The sequence below is a fragment of the Choristoneura fumiferana genome, chromosome 8 (assembly GCF_025370935.1).
Source record: "Choristoneura fumiferana chromosome 8, NRCan_CFum_1, whole genome shotgun sequence".
In the NCBI taxonomy this organism is placed as follows: Eukaryota; Metazoa; Arthropoda; class Insecta; order Lepidoptera; family Tortricidae; genus Choristoneura; species Choristoneura fumiferana.
Window position 1 is genome coordinate 15970678 of NC_133479.1, and position 20903 is coordinate 15991580.

The window sequence follows — 20903 nt, forward strand, 5'->3', positions numbered from 1 at the left end:
AGAAAATGAGTTGACCTAGAGATTACGCTCATCTGGCTTCACCCTTAGAGAAACTTTATATTTTTCGCAGACCAGAATCAGCATAGCCAAAGGGATCGGCGTGCCCCTCAATCTGTCGTCAACCCTATTCGTAATTGTTTTATATTTTTACACTACATATTTGTTTTACAACATCCTGCGGCTTTACATTGTTATGCTACAATGTTACCCAACACCGGATACCGCGGTAATGTGCTTACGGCGGCGCCACGCGGAAAATCGCCGCATAAAAAAGCGCAATTTTTGCATTTGCATGTTATTTGATGTTTGTATTGATATCGGCATCTTTGATAGCCTTGTAGTCATCAAGTTAACAGGTTGACGGATTGCAACATGCCCAAGGCATTGTTGTTCATTGTCTATTTGTCAATGGCATTGTATAATGCATATTTTATTACGACGCATGTGTACCTACGTTTGTTTGTCTTTGCAGTTGTTTAAGGTGATCTTTTTTTCTATTTACGATTCAACATCGTGAAAGGCAGGCATCTGTCGGATACTAAATAGAATAGTTTTTTTCGTGGGCATGAGAAAATTAAAGGGGTTTACAGATATTTCTGTATTTTTTGACCACTTTTATTCTAACTACTAGTTTTCACTGCGAGCGGAGCGGACAATTTAACGTACAACGATCGGCTGCATGAACATACTCACCCTGAACCTTTATGAAGTTGGTCGAAATACGTTGAACTAAGTTCGTGCGGAGTGCTGTCCGCTCCCGGTGTAAATTGGGCTTAAAGAGACTATGAGTTTGATGAATCTAAGTCTAATTAGCGGTAACTTAATTTCAAAAGTCAAAGAAAGTAAACTTTTGTTTCTTATGTACAATATGTTAAGAGTCGCCAGTACGCTCGCCGCTGATCGCATTTTCATACAAAAGTAGTTTCGTTCTAATTTACAAACAACCACTGAAACAAAATAAATCTGCGACTATAATGGGAGCAGCTATTTTGATGCTTATAATTAGTTTTCGTTCATATTCAATGTAACAAAATAAAATAATATTAATATTAAGTTTTGCATGAGAAATGGTAATTCGTTATTGTTTTTTTCCGTTACATTTTATTTTAACCAAACCTAATTATAAGCATCGTAATGGCTGCTCCCATTCTACTGCACGCTAAAGTTGACTTAAGTCATGTTTTTTTACTGGATGTAATTTTGCTCCGTATAGTTTTAATGATTTTATGATATATTATATTACATTGTAACAGATAGCAGTCTAGGCAATTGTTGTTGTTGTTTGTTGTTTATGTTTTCGTTACACGCAATCAATTTTATGATACTTTTATTTCCACTTCTAAAACAACTTTAAACCTTTTATATTACTATTAGAATGAACATAAATCTACCTTGAGTGGAGAAGGTTTCGGTTGAATTTTGATCGCGCGGTGACAGTTAAACAAATAAACTTGTGATGTACATAGTTACACGGCTACTTGTTAATTGTTTAATTAAACCTTTTATTTTTTACGCAGCGGTTAACGGACTCTTTATGTATCACTTAGAGCACTTTAAAGTTTAGTGGAGCAATTGCACCCACTTTCGTTTTATGATTTTACGAGGGTGAAGGAATTTTGAATAATAAAAATTTAAATCCAGATGACAAACCATAATTTGTATCCTTACTAATTAAGGATTTTTGCTTTTGATGTTGAAAGTATCGAAACGGCTCTGAATTAATTTTTGTTAGCAGCAGTCTTAGGTATTAAGTATTGACTGTAGTATACCTATACTATAGTCGAACCTACCTACTAAATAATTATAAAACCTAGATACTGATCTAAAAATCGCTGCAAACGCGCCAACGCGGTATAATGACCCTGAATACTTTTTAAATTGCATATTATGTTTAAGACACTACTTTGAAAAAATCTCGTATTTCAAATCAACACGTCAACAAAATTTACTCTTGAAGTGATGTTCGTAAAATTCACTTAGAAAAATTTACCTACGAGCTTTTTACAAATAGTGACGAGATGACAATCGCTTATAATTAGCAGCTGTTGGGACTACTTTCATGACTGAATCTGATCTACTTTCTAATGACGCTACTCGTGATACGTACTTACTTGAAACATTAGTTGGTACGTTGATACGACCACGTACTTTATCAGCTTATCAGCATTCGTTAACCGTAACGTAGTTGCTGTCAGACATTTTAAAAGTAAATAATGATAAAACGTGCAATTACGCAGAGACACCTCTACTTAGCTACTTTAGTTCCCCTATATGTGATAATGTTTCATTTTCATGTCATGTGTTTTCAAAGCTGGGAATTAAAGAAAAATAGGCTTGCATTACGAACGCCTGTATCCTGCACGTTTTTGTGCAATTAGCTGGCGCACGTGTCTAACTAACTTCATCATGATATCAGCCATAGGACATCCACTGCTAGACATAGCCACAGCCAGGAAAAGCCTTAACCAGACTTTAACCAGGTCATCCGTCCATTACAAACTTCATATGGTTCACTAATGTCTAACCAAAATATTTTTTTTACAAATTATTCGTTTCACAAATTTTTCATTTTGGTCAAATCCATTTTATTCTGGAACTGTAAATGCTGTAGGACTTTTATAAAACCAACCTAATCTAACCTAATATAGAGTTTCACACTATGGCCTTGAAACAAATCCTGAATAGTTCACAGTTTCAGAATAAAATGCATTTGACCAAATGAAAAATTTTTGGCGATTTGAATGGGTATCCACTTCGTATATAAACATTAAATCAACATGCTCTACTTGTACGAAAATGTGCAACCAATCATGTATATTCTCGGCCAAACCTTTACATACTTATGTATGTGCAAGTAGCTTGCTTGTGTGAAATTTGATATGCCCGTGCCGGCTACTGGCATAAAATTGTGCTCATGCTTGTAACGCATTGTGTTTGTGGGTGTATGTGAGTGCGGTGAATCCCTCACTCACTTATCGTTTATGACAATCTTAATTGTACACTTGATAATTACACGTTATGATTTACCTTTGTAATAACGTTGTAACGTTATATTAACGCCGTGCCGACGCGTCGACAGTGACAATAAAACTAACAAACGTCTACTTGAGATGTGCAAGGAAGCAAAGAGGTGCACGGGAAAGAAAAATAACCAATACGAAATCAACGTTGAGCGAATCTACGAAAATGAAGCATTTTTACTGGTGGGTTTTCCCCCAAAAAGCGTTTACTTATTCCGTTTGATTTTCGTGCGGGCGTTTTTATTGACATCGAGACAAATCCAATGACGTATCATTTATCAAAATCGGTTCAGCCGTTGAGTAGTTTCGAGAGGACGCAGGAATAGGCATACATAGATACCTACATAGATACGGGTCAAACACATAACCCTCCTTCTTCGCAGTCGGGTAAAAATTATGCGACTAGACACGCAATCACTACAACCTACACACACAAAAAGCAATCGAATCTGATCACTGTACGATTCCTTCTTGGGATATTCACTCAGGTTCGACTTATCGTCTCTCGCGTCGTTGCGCATCAAGCTTTGGTAAGGTCAAGGGCACTTCCATTGTTATGTAAAAAACTGACTGACCCCGACCTACGGAGTTCACCCGCAATCGTGGTGCCGAAAATACCGGGGACTTGAAACAAAAAGTAAACGCGGTCAACGAACTCCCGCGCTTTTGTTTACTATTTACTGTCTAACGACTATCGTAGACGCTGGTAAAGTTATTTGTAAACCAAAAGTGTGTGAGGACAAAGAAACAAAAGATAGACAGACACAGTGCCATTAAAAGCGAGCGAGTAGAATTATATTACGGGGCCACAAATTTCATTTGCGATTTAATAATTTTCTTGTTGAAGTAAAACAACTTGCGTGATGTGCATGTCTGTTAATTATGAGTAAGCCAATTTATTTAGTACTCAACAAAAAAAAAACAGACAAAAAACAACATAAAAACAATAACGACAACAGAAATCGATCTACATGTAGAAGTAGACAAATCATCATTGATTTAGGATTTTGCTAAACAAAGCCGATAGTCTGTCCATGCTTTTATCCAATACATCTGCCTCATCGGTATAGATGCATCAGTATAATCCTACAATTCATATAATATATTCCACGGTATTACCATATTTATGTTACCCCTTATCTTTAGCTGTCACTCAATGACGCTTTATGGTGCCACACGGCAAGCATGATCGGATTGATCGGATTCCTCCACTCACGCCTATTGTCTTACACGTCTCGGAGGTTACACATTGTGCTAGGGTTCGGTGTATGGTTTCTTACGACATCGATGGAGGTTAAGTTATGAGCGTCTCTTTCTTTCTCTATTTCATTCAGTAATAATGTCATCTGCGAATAATTCTGTCGCGAAACGAGGCAGTTCGTATTCGATCATTTAATTTCTTTACAAAAGAAACTTTTCACTTGGCATCTACGATTCATACAGTAGATATTTGTATAGTGTAAAGCGCGAAAGTTTCTTTATGTCAAACAGTGTAAGAAGGCGGTAGATAGTCTCAAGTCTCAAGCGGCAAACAAACAAACTTTTATTTCTGTGTGTGTTTGTGTGTGTGTGTGTGTGTGTGTGTGTGTGTGTGTGTGTGTGTGTGTGTGTGTGTGTGTGTGTGTGTGTATTTCCTCGCCTACTTTATTTATTTTTCGACAATCTTATTAATGATATAAACAATTTTGTAAGAAATTAGTGTAAAAACATAGAACGCCTTTGGCTGTCAGCCTTTTTGAGAGACTATTAAGGTATTGGAGTTAATGTGCGCGATAAAATACTGAATAAGAAAACAGAGTGTCTTGACCACGAATTCGAAATGCAGCGTTGGCAAGCCTCCCTCTAGGTGAATCGACGACAATGTCAGAATTGCGGGCAACCAGTGAATGCAGGTGGCCTCTACTCAAAATTTACACATTGTAACATAAATTTGCAGGTGGTAGGACCTTGTGCAAGGTCCGCCCGGATTGCTACCACCATCTTGCTCGCTAATCCTGCCGTGAAGCAGCAGTGCTTGCACTGTTGTGTTTCGGCGTGGAGAGTAAGACAGCCGGTGAAAGTACTGGCACTTGAGGTATCCCATCTTAGGGTCCCGTCTTAGGGTATGGTATTGCAGATGTTTACGGGCGGTGGTGATCTCTTACCATCAGGAGACCCACTTGCTCGTTTGCCATTCAGTCGAATAAAAAAAAATACTGGAAAACACCATTTAACAATAAGTTTTCTTCATTATGAAAGTGTAAGGGCAGCGTAGGACGTCCATCAACGAGATGAACTGGATGACCTGGTTAAAGCCGCGTGGTCACGGTGGATGCAGTGCAGTGGTCACTTCTAAACGAAGCAACGGAGGTCTGTGTCCAACAGTGGACGTCCTATAGATGATATGATGATGATTATCAAAAATTATTCCATGTCATTTTTATAGTGAAAGTGCGATTACTACCATCCAAATATAAATCATTCATACAACGCACTGTGGAAATGTTTATGTTTACGTCGTCGAGATATGCTATCGGCGGCGGTTGCGCCACCCGCCTGGATCCAGGCCGCGCATTGTTTCTTTCCGTTATCACGCCCGCTTTCCGGTTGACGATTTTAGCATGGGAAGGCTTCTGTGTGACAATCTCTTTCAAAAGCTGATTCTTAGTTAGTAGTAACAAGTTTATGGTTGTCAAATGCACAACAAAGTCGTGAATTTTGACGTCAGAGAAAGAATTACGGATTACTTGTATTGTTCCTTTCTTTTCGTACTAACAATTACCCATTCTTTGTACTGCCAAAGGAACTACTGCGAATAATCCAGATGTATAGGGTAGATCTGCCCTATATGTATCTACGTAACTTTAGTCTTTAATGTAGGACGCCCATGTATCCAACGGTTATCGATTTTAACAATATCATTAATTGTAATTAATTAAAAAGTGTGGTAACAGCATGAGAAAAATAATTTTATTTTAAATACGGATCTCCTCAAAGTAACGCCTGAATCCGTACAGTTTTTAATGACGAGGCTTATTGCGCTAGGAATGTAAATGCCTTCTCTTAGAACAGAATTGCCAGGTCTCCCATTTTTCTTCTTTTTAAACCTCCCTTACGTGTTAAAACTGCAATTTTTTTAATGTTTTTTTTTTTAATATAAATACTTTTGCGTGTTTACCCTTCCTGTATTACTGACTGTAAAACGTGCCGCGAGTCGGGCGCTGGCTGAAAATCAGCGCCGCCGGTCGTCGACCGGCGGCATGTGAATGTTGAGCTTGAGCCTATTGCCACATATTTGTAACGTGACTGTTGTTTTTATTTTTGTCTTTTGTTTTTTTTATTATTATTATTATTTTTCCTACATTTTTAGACATTGTGTAGTTCTAAATTTTCGTTTTATTTGGTGTGTTTCTGTTATGTTCATTGTATTTTTTTAAAACTGGCAATAAATGTCTTTTTATTTATTTATTTATTTATTGTGGTTTTTTAATTAATTTTGTTCGCAAACAGAATCGCGGGCAACAGCTAGTAGATAATATTTTTCAGTCAGTGCGTTGTTTAGGTACCCTTGTGATTAATAAGATAAATTTGTCCTACGACTTTTATGATATTGTTTATTCAAGCTAGCCGCAACAAAAGCACGTTGCTCTGATTACGTCTATCACGTATTATCGGCTCTACAACACATTTCCGTAAAGTTCCAGCCTTATCCTTATCAAAACCTGTGAACGAACAATCAACACAAAGCCGTATTTACACTTTCGGCCCATACACATTGTATACTTTTTACGCGCACTTGCGCATTTAACGAGATCCAAACGCAATTATCGTCACAAGATTCAAAGCAATTAACGCACATATCGTAAAAAAGCGTCCACTTTTTTATTGTAGAATTTATTAAATACCATCTTCATTTTAAGTCTTTCATCTTTAAGTCAAATTGCAAGTGAATTTTAAAGTACTTCAGTAAGTAGTCCGATTAACTTGGAATTTTGGTATGTTGGTAGCATATATTGTATTTCTCATAATTTTTATTGTTTCCAATTGTAATTGTTATAAACATTATATGATTTTTTAGACAAATATTAAGCAACTATGTTCATGAAAGCAAAAATCTAAGCCATATGACAATTATGGTCTATGAATTAGAGATTTGTACCTTTAATTTTAATCCATAAATGTCGAGGTCTAATGACACTGCATTCTATTCTAAGCTACCGTCAATGTAAAATATTGTATTAAAAAAAAAACTTTGAGTAAAACTTAGAAACCATCTTAGGTGCCATGATCTTGGGTTCGTAAAAATACGCATTGTGCCCAGTTCGATCGGGTCCACGTCTACACCACAGTAATAGTACTACAACTCCAACAATCTAACTCTGAATCGATACGACTGTCTCCTGCCTGCATTAACTGCAGCGGCTGCGTTAATCGCGCCGTCTGTCTATACACTATGGTTGGATCCGCAGACGTCTCGGAAGTGCTAGACTAACCTATATTACTAAAGTCCTATGTCTATCCGCGTACAAACAAATCTGAAGCCTATGAGGCGTCTGGTAACGGTGGAACTTCATCGAGTTCGTGCTGTAAAATCTATCCAGACGATTTCGAAGCTTATTTCCTTCGCAGACGGTTACGAGTAGCTTGCTAGAATAAAATGCATTTTCAATGTAGGCTGCAAAGTTGAGCTGGAAAATGTAGCGCCGTTTATAGTACGATAAGAGTACTACCGTAGTATGATTTGTGTGTGTGCGCGCGAGTGCTATATGAATGATTGTGTACCTGCAGTTGGCGCGCGTGTGTGGGTGCAGTGTACTTTTATATGTTATGAATGGGAGTTGGTTCCCGCTCCGTGGTTTGCGCTGCACTGCAGTTTGACTGAATAGTTTTTTCTTTTTTACGGCGGCGTTTGAACGGGCGATTATTAAGCTCTAGGCTTTTTTCGAGGATTGTTTTTTTGTGAGCCTGGATTTTTATTGAGCACTGCGTTTTCGTGGGAAGTTATGGAAGCACTGGTATTAAAAAGTCTTCTTTAGAACGAGCTATCTTTGACTGTTTTTATTCGAATGTAAGCAGTTTAGACGAGAATAGGTTTCTTGTCCAGGCTGACAATAAAGAAGTGTTTTTTTGTACAAAAAATAATCTCACCTCGTCTTAAAGCGATGCATAGAGTGACATTATTAAATAAAATAACGGTGGAATATAATGCCCGCTGACACTGACATTAACTTGATGTTGTGATACGAGTATACATGAGCTATAGTGGGACACAGACCTTAAAGAACGTCCAAAAATTCAATTTTACCGTTCGCCGGGAATGTCGCTGTTTGCATCTTTTGTTAGTAGTTTTTTTTTATTCGACTGGATGGCAAACGAGCAAGTGGGTCTCCTGATGAGAGATCACCACCGCCCATAAAATCTGCAACACCAGGGGTATTGCAGATGCGTTGCCAACCTAGAGGCCTAAAATGGGATACCTCAAGTGCCAGTTTCACGGGCTGTCTTACTCTCCACGTCGAAACACAACAGTGCAAGCAGTTTTGAGTGTTTATTTGAAATAGGACTTATAATGTTAAGCTAATATTATAAATAAAATAATGCACCCTCATGCAAACGTCACGCACGTTCATGCAGATCTTTGTCAGATTGTAGTGTAGGTATTTTATTTAATAAACGTCAATTTCAACTTTAAAACTTTTAGTCGTGATTACTCTGCTCTCGCTAAAATAGTTCGATATTTTAATCAATCGACATTTCAATCTTAAACATTTTGACCATAGGTATAACAACTTTCGATATTGTGATACAATCGATATTTTAATTTTCGATATTTTGAACATCGACATTTTAACCGTAGGTATTTTAATTTTCGATATTCAAATGTGTAACCCACTGCAGCAGTGATGCAGCAATTTTTAATGTAAAGTTAAACAACTGCATTATTAAATGCTCTATCTGTCGGAGTTATAAAATTACTTAGATTTTGACAGTGTTTTTTTTCTTCTGTTCTACAACATACAAATGAATGAAAATTTGGATCGTAAGAAAAATTAGGTATAAATAAATTTTAACCGCTTTAACCCTGTGACTTTCTTTCTGTGAAAACACAAAAAATGGGTGTGGGAACTTCGAAAAATCCCTTATTAGTTGGTACACCTCTGCGAAAGTCAAGGTCTGCCAAATTTCTTATATCTAGTTACAGTGGTTACGACTGTGCGTTGTCTGGCAATTACTCAGCCATGTTCCTCTTTTGTAGCTTAATATTGTGTAAAATACAGTGTTTTATTATTATTTACAGGTACATCGAAAGCAGCGTCACCAAACTCACCGCCTGCAGCAATGGTAATTTCTAATTTATTTCTATTCCTTATCTTATCATTTATATCGACTCATTATCATTCATCATTTTATAGTATCGACTCTTACCAAGTCAAAGTCAAAGTCAAAATATCTTTATTCAATTTAGGCTATAACAAGCACTTATGAATGTCAAAAAAATCTACCACCGGTTCGGAAAAACCTCTGCTGAGAAGAATCCGGCAAGAAACTCAACGAGGTATATATATTTTTTTTAAAACAGATTTACAATATTATTAAATGATATGTATACATCACAAGTATTTAACACAACTTTATTTTTAACACAGTAGGTTCGCTATTTGAAGGGATCGCTAATGCGGATCGGAATTATTTCCAAATATCCCTGTCCATGATATAATCATTAACTTTATAATACGCCTTTGCTATTAATGTCTTCTTGACAATAGATCTGAATTTTGTATCCGTTTCATTTATAATATTTTTTGGAATTTTATTATAAAAACGTATGCAATTTCCCAGAAAAGACTTTTTGGTTTTAGCCAGTCTGTAAGATGGAACTTTAAGCTTCCCTGTGTTTCTAGTAGCCTTTGGCTTATCGACATTAGTGGGAAAATCACATATGTTCTTCCTAACATACATGATTATTTCAAAAACATAAAGCGACGGCAGGGTTAGGATATCCGTTTCCTTAAAAAAAGATCTTAAAGATTCACGCGTCTTCAAATTATAAATTGCTCTAATTGCTCTCTTTTGTAAGATAAAAATTGACTCAATGTCTGCAGCAGATCCCCATAAAATAAGGCCGTACGAAATAATGCTATTAAAGTAAGCAAAATACACCAACCGTGCCGTCGCCACATCGGTTAGCTGCCGTATTTTCCAAACTGCAAAAGCAGCAGAGCTCAATCTACCCGCGATTGCTGTGACGTGAGGTCCCCACTGTAGTTTAGAATCGAGCGTTATTCCTAAAAATACTGTTGATTTTACAAATTCAATAGTTTGACCATTTAACTTAATATTAGAAACTGAATTCGAGCTAGATGAATTTATCAACGAGAATTTAATACATTTAGTTTTCTTAGGATTTAGTAACAAATTATTGGCAGCAAACCATGCGGATATCACGGACAGGGTTTCATTGGGCTCAATGAAGTCTGTATCTTTTCTACTAACCTTGAACAGTAAAGACGTGTCGTCAGCAAACATAACTATACCCAAGGTATACAAGATCTAATATCACCAACTTCAAGTTGTTTCCCTTCGTAGTTACTTTGTCTTTCAGTTGTCCCTTTCGAGATATGTTTGTTTAGTTTTAAAAATACTGAAGTATTATTTACACTATGCATGAAATCATATTCGTTTTTGAGCTTCTTTGGCCTTGTCATATTTTATATATCCTCGCGGAACGTCTTGTGTTCATTATGAATACTTAGGTATAGTTATATCACAAATACATTCATGTCTGCTGAAGTGCCATCCCCAAGTATCACCATGCGATTGCAGGGCAGCATGTTTCAGTTGTATTTGTCCATATCAACACTCAATGATCTTGATGTCTTGAAAATTTGACACTTTCCAGCGTTTTTTTAATATCCTTTTCTGTAACATATAGGACTTGGTGGTGAAAATATTCCACGTATTGATAATTCAATGAGACAATCTAACAATAATTTTCGTCGCACGCGCACATTAGCAATGTTACACTAATATTATCAACTGGCGACAGCTGTCGGGCGATTAGCGAAATTATCATTACATTCTAAGAATTATGTCGTTATAATAAGAATTTGAGACTAATTAGGTGTATATAGATATCGATTTAGAGTAATAAATCGTGTCGCCATCGCCAATCGCGCATAGTGATAGATTGTGTTATCTACATGCGCTAAGATTAGCTAGTTAACTGCTTAATCAGCTTTTGGTGATGATAAAGATTTTATCTCATATGGTATTCCCAGCAGTGGGAAGCAGGCTGGGATGATGATGACGATGGTGTTCCCGTGAATCCCATAGCTATACGAGTAGAAGCTCGAAACTCTGTCATTGAACTATCAGACTTTCAACAAATACAATGCATTATTGTTTAGCATTGACTGAGCTTGAAATACTAATTTACTATCACGTTCAAATTACACCCTGTATACTTTTTAATTGTGTTCCTAACCTATCTCACTCTAAGTTGTATTGCGTCATTACACCAAACATCACCCTAGCTCAAACAACATTATAATTAATATTTTATTTTAAGAGATGTTTTTGAATAATAGCAATTATTACCAAATGTTTAAATTTTTAGGGTTCCGTAGCCAAAATGGAACCCTTATAGTTTCACCATGTCTGTCTGTCTGTCTTTATTTTTTTAATTTATTTCTCATGCATATTACATACACTTACTTACTGTAATCTACTCGCCAAACTGATATTACAGTTTGTTGGCGAGAACGCGCTCGTTACAATTTAATTATATGTAACTACCTATTTGTTTAAACATGCATCTAAATACAAAAACAAGATACAACATATACAGAGATGTGGTTTGTCTGTCTGTCTGTCTGTCCGCGGCTTTGCTTAGGGACTATCAATGCTAGAAAGCTGTAATTTTGCACGAATATACATGTAAACTATGCCGACAAAAATGGTACAATAATTTTTTAAAAAAAAAACAACATTTTTTTTAGAGTACCTCCCATAGACTTAGTGAATAGTGTGGGTATCGTTGGATAGGTCCTTTAAAACAATTAGGGAGTTGCAAAAACGTTTTTTCGATTCAGTGATTTGTTTGCAAAATATTCAACTTGAAAGTGCAAATTTCATTAAAATCGAGCGCCCCCCCTCCCCCTCTAAAATATAAACCGGTAGGTGGACTAATTTGAAAAATTTCAGCATGATTGTAAGTATATCAAACTTACAAGGAAAACTATAACGTAGTTTAAGAGTAAATAGCAGCCTAAGGTATAAAATATCTAAACTTGAAATATTCCATACAAAATACGAAATCCTTACAGAAATATTACTTAATTTTTTCGTAATGGCTACGGAACCCTATTTCGGGCGTGTCCAACACGCTCTTGGCCGGTTTTTCTTGAATTAATCCAATTTAAGTTAATACGCAATTTTTTAAATCAATAAGAAATAGTTTCGTTATGATAATGACTCATTTGTTCCTGAAGATCACAACTGACTGTTGAATACTATCTAGCTTATGTGCGTGGCTTTGCCTCCTGTGATAATTTTGGAAAATTCCTTTTTCAGACAGTCAGAATATAATAAAGAAAAAAATTACGAACTGAATTTAAATTAAAGTACCTAGGCGACAGAGTTTCGCTCGGGATTAAACTCGTAAGCACGCGATTTCCCAGAGATAAAACCAAACTAGACAAATTGTTCGCTCCCGAAAAGTAAATCTCATATCGAAATCTTCAGAGCCAATTCCGAGATCACCGAAATAAATAAATAAAATATACAAAAATTGGTCGTTTAAACTTAAAAGATAGAAACTAGTTCTCTAGAACTAAATTAAATCTAGAAATAGCAAATAATTTATTTAGGTGTTACTTTACGGAGGTCCGTGTCAATGAATTAAAATAATTTCTTTGCTCACCCGTGACCTTAATGTTTATGCAAGATTTGCATGTAAGTATGGTATAGGGTCTATTATTAATGAACAGGTAATTTTTAGTAAAATTTAGTATCATCTCCCTTGCTACACGGCTTGGTTCTAATTTCAGCAATAACAGTTAGGATTAATAAAACACGCCTTTATAGTAAATAAATAAAAATTCAAGGTAGTTTTATAATTATGACGATTAAAATTTATTAATATTTTGTGGGTAGTTTTGTTCGAGAAAAAATATAGTTGGGTACTTAGGGAGTTCCAGTGACAAATTAAAACGTTTGTTGTGGTTTGTTAGTCTAATATCTGGTGGCATGTTGAACGGTTGTGTTGCTCTGAAGATGAGCTCTGGTTGAGTTCGAAACGTGGTGTGGTGGTGGCGATAGATTGGTTTATGTGATTTGTGGGTATTCTTACAATGTGGAGGTGGAGGAACTGCTTGAACACACATATCTTGCATAAACTTAGCTATCATAAGGTCGCGGGTGAGCAATGAAATTCTTTTAGTTCTTCTCTAGGCGTTATTGGACCCTCAGATCATCCTGTAGGCAGCCGTAAATAAATATTTTTCATTTTTACCGATACGTATCGACTTACTTTCGAATTTACACTTTTGGTCGTTATCGGACAATTATGTGTTCCACATACGCGGAAACTCGATTGAGCGCTATCAGTAAGATCTCGTCCTTGTGCCGATACGGATTTAGTTCTCACTAGCCGATAGCAGGGGCCATACGGTGGCGTTACTTCGAAATTACCTTGAGATAACTACAATAAATATTATCTTGCGATACGTAATAATGCTGTCGATAGTAAACTAGATGATATAATGATAGTAAACATAGGGTAGTTAGTTAGCTACTATGAGTAAATGGTAAATTTTCAGCGTTTTCTTTTCTCATTACCGTTTCAGCTTAAATTTTGTCGGCGGTAATTTTTTTATGAAAAACTAAAGACAATACCAATACTTAATCTCATCATCATCATCATCATCATCGGCCTATCTTAGACCACTGTTGGACATAGGCCTCTCCAGTTGCACGCCACTGACCACGATCCTCGGCCAGTTCTTGCCAGCTAACCTGCGAAGATCATCGCTCCACCTAGTCTGAGGGCGTCCCACGCCACGCTTGCCGGTTCGCGGTCTCCACTCAAGAACTCGTTTACTAAATACTAAGGGGCTGTGTCACCATCCATTGATTAGAGTTAACTGACGGTTAAATGTGATGCCGTCTCCGTCCATTCGAACAAAACAAATAGAGACAGCATCACATTCAACCGTCAGTTAACACTAATCAATGGATGGTGAAACAGCCCCTTAATCTAGCGTGCATGGCCAAAATTCTTGCAACTTGTCCTGCCGTTGCATGTGCTAGGTATTTAATAAACGTGGGGTGATAATGACGTTTAACTAAGCTGTTTTAAATTTTATTTTGAAGAACGAGTAATTGGAATTTCATTACTTTCATTGTTATTAATTATAAGGTAGTTTTTAAAGTTCGCTGGAAACGCAGCATTTCCTGAAAACATCAATTGATTCATGTTTCATGTATTGTGGCGCACTTATTTCATCGTTGATTTTATCTAAGATATATAACTTCTGTTTAAGATTAGGTCAATTTTGATATTTAATTCTGCTAAGAAAGTTATATGTATTAAACCTAAACGTTAATTCCCAACTAAAAGTTTAGAATGAACTTTGTTTGGAGCTGTATTATGTTGTGTTTAGTCCGGAACAACCTTGTAAACTCGACCGTTGACTTGGATTTACCCCAAAACTATAGATACTACTTGATTGTCAGAGCGGATTTGTATTGAAATAGATTTTTCTTCGTTTAATCTTAATAATTGGCTGACGGAAGACCGGGATAGCCGACTTGAAATAAAAACCCACATCGAGGTCGCCCTTAGTGCCCTTAATGCTAAAATTGTTTTGTGTAATAGTATGTTAAAAGACCGGACTGCGAACTTGGGTCCTGCACTGTTACATGTAGCCCATTATCCAATAGATACGGATGTGTCTTGTGGTCGGTAAAAAAGGATTTTGAGATACGTATTGAATCTTCTGAGATGTGTACATACAGACGTATGTTGGACGCAAAGGGTTACCAATGTGGAAATTCTATGACGTGCTCGACAGAAACGGTAACTTTGACCATCATCAAGACGCAAAGACGGTCATGTGCTTAGGCATTTTAGATACAGCTTTTTGCAATTAATTATTATGGGCAATGCTGACTGAAGATAAGTCGGGCTGAGAAAGAAGTCGTGACTCCGCAAGATACGGCGAGTGCGTCCGAGCTACTCCGCCTTGCAACGGGACAGAGACAAGTTCCAGCAGCTGATAGCCGACCTTCACTAGTTGGTGAGGCACTTGACGAATCTTAATCAAAACTGAGGCATTATTGTCTAACGCGCGGGCTCTTGCCATCGCTTTCACCATCTTTCTGTCACTATCTTACACCATTAGACAGGAAGAAATAATGAATGCGATACCAAGCGTCCGTGCGTTAGACAATACGTCATCTGATCAAAATCTTCAGTAAATTCTTTTTTTTTTTCTTTTTATCAGGCCGAAATGTTTTTTATTTACATCAGATCAAACCATCTTTCGGGCACGGCGCCAGTTAGGTTAATCGAGGCTAATTTCTCGAGTTTTCTCGGGTTTTCGAGTCTTTTATAACAACCTCAATAAAAACCATGAAATAAAATATTATTATAATCTGTGCCGTTTTTATTGCATCCTAATCATAATTTTGTCGTATTTTTCCCCGACTTCCCGGAGGAAGGTTATTTTTTTCGAGCGTAGTATGTATGTATGTCCATTATATATTTGGTCCTCGCTGTAGCCTTAACGGCTGGACTGATTTTAGCATATGAGGTATTATTACATTCGTCATAACTGACGGAGTGACAGTGATGATATGTATTATTTCAGGTGTTCACGAATAAAAATGTCGGAAAAATTAGAAAGAAACATTTTTTATTGTAACAATATGGGTATCAAATGAAAGCTCTAATGATTAGCCGATTCGAATTAAAAACCTAATTAAATTACATCCACAGATACCTACATCAAAAATCATGACTAAAATCGAAATTCATATTGAAGTCTGTTCTAAATATATGTATAAGTACCTAGGTATACTTTTAATAGACCATTTTCACAGAAAAAGCAAAAAAGTATGAAATAAAACAAAAAAATTAAAAAATTAAAAACCCAAATCAAATTCATTTCGTGACCAACTCAATTTTTTTAGTAATGGGCCCCAATTGTTCAACTTTAAGTTTAGCTAAATAACAGAGTTCTAGACCACTAGACTTATTTTCTTGCTTTTCGTTTTTTTTAAAGTAGTCGGTTTTTTTTTTTTTTTTGGTACTCGAGAATTCTCGAGTTCCGGTAATTTTTTTCTCGTCTCGAGTGAAGCCAAGCTCAAGCAGAAACCCTAGGTTCGATTCACATTTACCATACCGTGCCTCCTCAGTGACGCAATTGGCATCAATTCGACACAAAGGTTCACAAAGGTTTCCGTAATGTAATTTGCTCAGCTGCCCCGATGCTGTCGCTGTTCAACAAATGTTGAACAAGGCCCCTGTTGCCAGCCTAAAGTTTCACAATTGCGATTAAAGCAATAAAGACGTTACATTTCTGCTTAAACAAATCGAGAAGTCGCGTGGCTTTGCGTTACCTAACTCTAATGTTTTATTTTCCTTAAAACGTCGACGAGCACTACCAGAGTGTAAAAGCGCGATGCATATACTTGTATATTTATTGACTTAGTTTGTTAGAGGAAGGGAGAGCCTGCTTACCGCTAAACTTACCTACGTTTATTTTTGTATGTAAATGAAAGTGCATGATATTTAATTGTTTGTACTCTATGGTATTCGCCAGCTGTTCAGTTCATATAAAACGTAGTGCATCACTAGAGTTTGTATAAGATCATGCGTTGCCCAAAAATGTAGATGTCGTAAAAATTTAGTGCTAAATACCTGAGAAAGAAACCGCTTTGTTTGATACATTAATAGAATCATTCAGTTTCATAAAAACGTTTAAATGACGATTGTAAACCTTTTAGCAGAGATTTTTTAATTCTTCACGGATCAGATTTGACTATTTGACTCTCAGGGATTTTACAGTATAAATTTAACATAGCAACAAAGTTGCCAAAACGAATTCTCGCAAATTGGAATTCAAATTAAAAACTATGTTAAATTAAAAGCGATAAATGAGGTTAGGCCATTATCGTTTGTATCTGTCTATTTATTTGTTACCTACAAATATGCATATCGAATTTTGTCCATTTGTTTATTTTTATTGGAACGTTCCACTTGCTTAACAATGAAGCCCCTTTTAATGATATTTACTTTTTTAGTTTTAGAATTGTGCCTACAAATTTAAGAAGCATGTCATCTACATAAATATTTTGTTAAACTTAAGTCGCACGTACTAAATACTAGCTGTTTAAAATTGTAGCAATCTAATATAAAGTTATTGATGTTATTATGCAAGAGGTGTCACAGGACAGGCTTGCATACCATCAGCATAATAAAAAGCCCTATTAACCATAACAATTGAGGGCAGACATATATAAAAACTACAGTTATATGGAAGCAGTTATCGTAGATTCTTGGCAATATTTTTATTTTTCTACCAAAAACCAAAGATCTCATGCGACTAATAAACATTCCAACGTCACGGGTCTCACTATAATGGACAGGAGTACCACTTATAATGGTCTCTTGTGTACAGTAAGGTGGTAGGGTAGGGGGTCAGTTTATTCTGGTGGCAATATATAGGATTAAGAATCGGGCAATCGCGGAGATTATCGCGAGGCGTGGGCCAAATCGAGGCCACGGCGAAACTGATTGATAAAGCCCTCTCTATTCCGATAACACCACTGGTGCTATGCGCGCGCGCCGCGAGGTTTACCGAATTAATTTCTAGATTCGCGACCGTTTTGTCAACCAAGGACGATGCGACACAGACACACGTTACTGGTTTCTTTATTTTTCCTTATGCTTGTTATCGCTCGTTGTAGATTTTTTCTAGTTTGAAGTTATTAATGTTGTATTCGACTATTTCTGTACTCGTTTGAGGCCGTGAATAAGGTCATATGCCATGCATACGTATTTAGTAGAGTAGGGCGAGTAAGATCTTAGGATGCAATACCTTGCAGTGTACGGGCTTTGTCATGTGTCGATCACTTCTGAACCCGGTGGGAATCAAGTTGTTCACTACGCCAATAATATCTTCCTGAATAAAAAAAACAGACTAAATATTTTATTTTCTTGCCATCTTCAGTTACATGAAAACTTAGTTTTAATTGATTTTAATTTGTTTTTTTTGCCACTAACTAATAACTAACAACATAATTGGAACCTGTTTTCCGAATTAAACGATTTTTTTTTTTTTATTTAATCATTCTAGTACAGTAGAAAAAGCCTCAGTCAGTTCCGCTTGCCTTTAAAACTACATACATACAATCTGTTAATGACCGCACGTCTCATTCAAATACGATCAGCAGCGTAATCGTGCGTTGGACTCGCTCCTACCAAATTAACTGACATGGTAATTGAAATACAAAAAATGCACGCGTTTAGACTGTAGGTAGTCTAAAACTTTAAAGGGTTCAGGACAACACGAGTGTTGTTTTGCTTGTCGATTGAGCGATTTTCCTGTTAGGCCTGTGAGAAAGGGCACACTGTGCCAAAACTTAAAGATCCCTCACTATTCGTGGAAGCCAGAGGAGGTGAAACAAAAATATATACGAAATAAAATGTCGGTGGAATGTCGACTTCCTCTCGTGCGATGACTTTTGACAGGACTCTGCTGATTCTTGTTCTTTTCGAGCGATCTTAGCGTTGTCTGAGTATTTTTGGTAACAAGTTATCTAGTACGAATGATTTTGTCTATCTCTAACATTGCGTAATTTGCCTTACAAGCTTTAATTTGTACTTTGTTTCCAAGCATTCAAAATCTTAGATCAATTCACGCGCCGGCTTTCCAGGATCCCTTTTGCGTTCTGAACGCACACTTTCTCCTTCCATTTGAGATAAAGCATTCAAAACTTTGAAATTGTTTGCGTACGTCACAATGAAAGGGTTCTAATTTAAGCAGAGGATCGCTAAAAAACCTTTCAGCCGGCGATTGAATCCCAGCGAATTCATTGTCCCAACTATTGATCCGAAATTTTAGCTCAAAATGCTAAGTCACTCTGTACGATTAATCTTGCTGGCCCTCCCTCGCCTTTATTGCCGGATTCGTCACAGTGTAATGCGTTGTTCGAGTTCAGCGTCGTTTCGCACGATCCCTGTTCCATCTTTACAATCAAGGGGTTACTGTGTCTTAGCGTGACTTCAGAGTCTAGACCGGTTTTTACACAGACAATGAATGACATCAGATACAATCACTTCTTTTTCATCATCTGCATTGTTTATACTCGCCACAAATTCTATAGAGACGTTATCGTTATTGATGGTTTTATAAAGTCAAAGTTAAAGTCAAAATATCTTTATTCAATTTAGGCTATAACAAGCACTTATGAATGTCAAAAAAAACTACCACCGGTTCGGAAAAACCTCTGTTGAGCAGAATCCGGCAAGAAACCTTATCTTGTGTTATACTTCCTTTTAGTAGCCAATTGGAAATAATTTTGTATGTCTTTGTTTCAGATACGACCTGGCCCATCCGATGCATCTTCATTTGTTAATCTTGGTCCACCACTCCAAACAAAACAAATTGTGTTACAATGATATGGTTAGTTACTTCATTGTTACATTCAAGACCAGGAACAATAGTAAATGCAGTAAACATGGATCATTGAATTTACTTGTTAATATTTCCATCACCTCTGTTTCCACGTGATAGTGTATTACTGCATTTATCTTTGCTCCTTTTTACAACTACTGATTTGTAACACAGATTGTTTCCCTCGTTTTTATTATTAAGACAATTATTACTTATAACGAAAGTTGTAAGGTACCGGAGGGAGTCGGAAAAATGCTCCTAGTTCCTAAGTTCCGTGACCGCATAGCGTTTTGTGATCTTTTTAACGTTTTTCAGTTTCCCTCCGAGACCCTAACGTTCACGCATTACATTTTTCAAAGTTTTTTTTATTGTTATACATTTATACACATTGAATTTAGGAATTTGTGTCGTCCAATATTTTTGAATTACATTGACTAACAATTACTAAACATTCTAACGCATGACCTTTATTTTTACAATACCAACTCGCGAGTGTGCATGACGATATATTTTTAATAATTTAATTTTCAATGTGTTTTATCCCTTGTTCTTAAGACAAGAATATGCTAGACTGACATGTTATTATTTTATTTTTGATTGTTTTAAGTTATTTTAATTGATTATGAAATGTTTACTTCAACAATATGTGAATCAGAATCAAATTCAATATTAATATCAATATTACTGTCGAACGCCGATGCGTCATAAAACTTGATTTTAGGTTAAAAATCTATTGTTACTTAAATTCGAGTTTTAGTATTTGCATGGCAATACCCGGGATTGCATTTTATGTTTTTTTATGATGAAAAATTTGATTATGCAATCTGTTATTTCAATTTATAAAATCAATAATACAGAAAGTTTTATACAAAACGATTATAGATAATTTTAAATAAACGTTTCGGCATGATGTGTTGGTTTGCCTGCCTCCTCGGAGGTACCTCCCGCAGTCGCGGTTCCCACAGAAGTTCGCATGCGTGTCACAGTTGAATAGCGCGCCGGAGGTCGGACACAAAGTCATTTTTCAATTAACCCAATGTCATCAGGACAAGACGACCTCTGCGAACCGGCTAAGTAACCTATTTTCGATATGTGCCCTGTTTCGAGTCGTGCGACATTAGACTGTATTAGCTTTATAATAATATTTAATTTATTTTAATTATGGTGGGTAGACATTAGGTCAATTTTAACAGTTGGTGCGTCGCGTAGTTGCACTTTGCAT

The 20903-nt window shown here is 36.4% G+C and overlaps 1 protein-coding gene across 5 annotated transcripts in view; it reads left to right on the top strand.

Annotated features, from left to right (window-relative positions):
* The window catches only part of LOC141430642 (mitochondrial cardiolipin hydrolase-like), a 171559-nt gene extending 150968 nt beyond the window's left edge, over positions 1–20591 (top strand). For all 5 annotated transcript variants that reach the window (XM_074091443.1, XM_074091444.1, XM_074091442.1 and 2 more), the window contains 2 exons: positions 9298–9341; positions 19606–20591. The gene's annotated coding sequence lies outside the window, so the exon portion shown is untranslated. The remainder of the gene's footprint in view (positions 1–9297; positions 9342–19605) is intronic.
* The last annotated feature ends 312 nt before the right edge of the window (positions 20592–20903 follow it).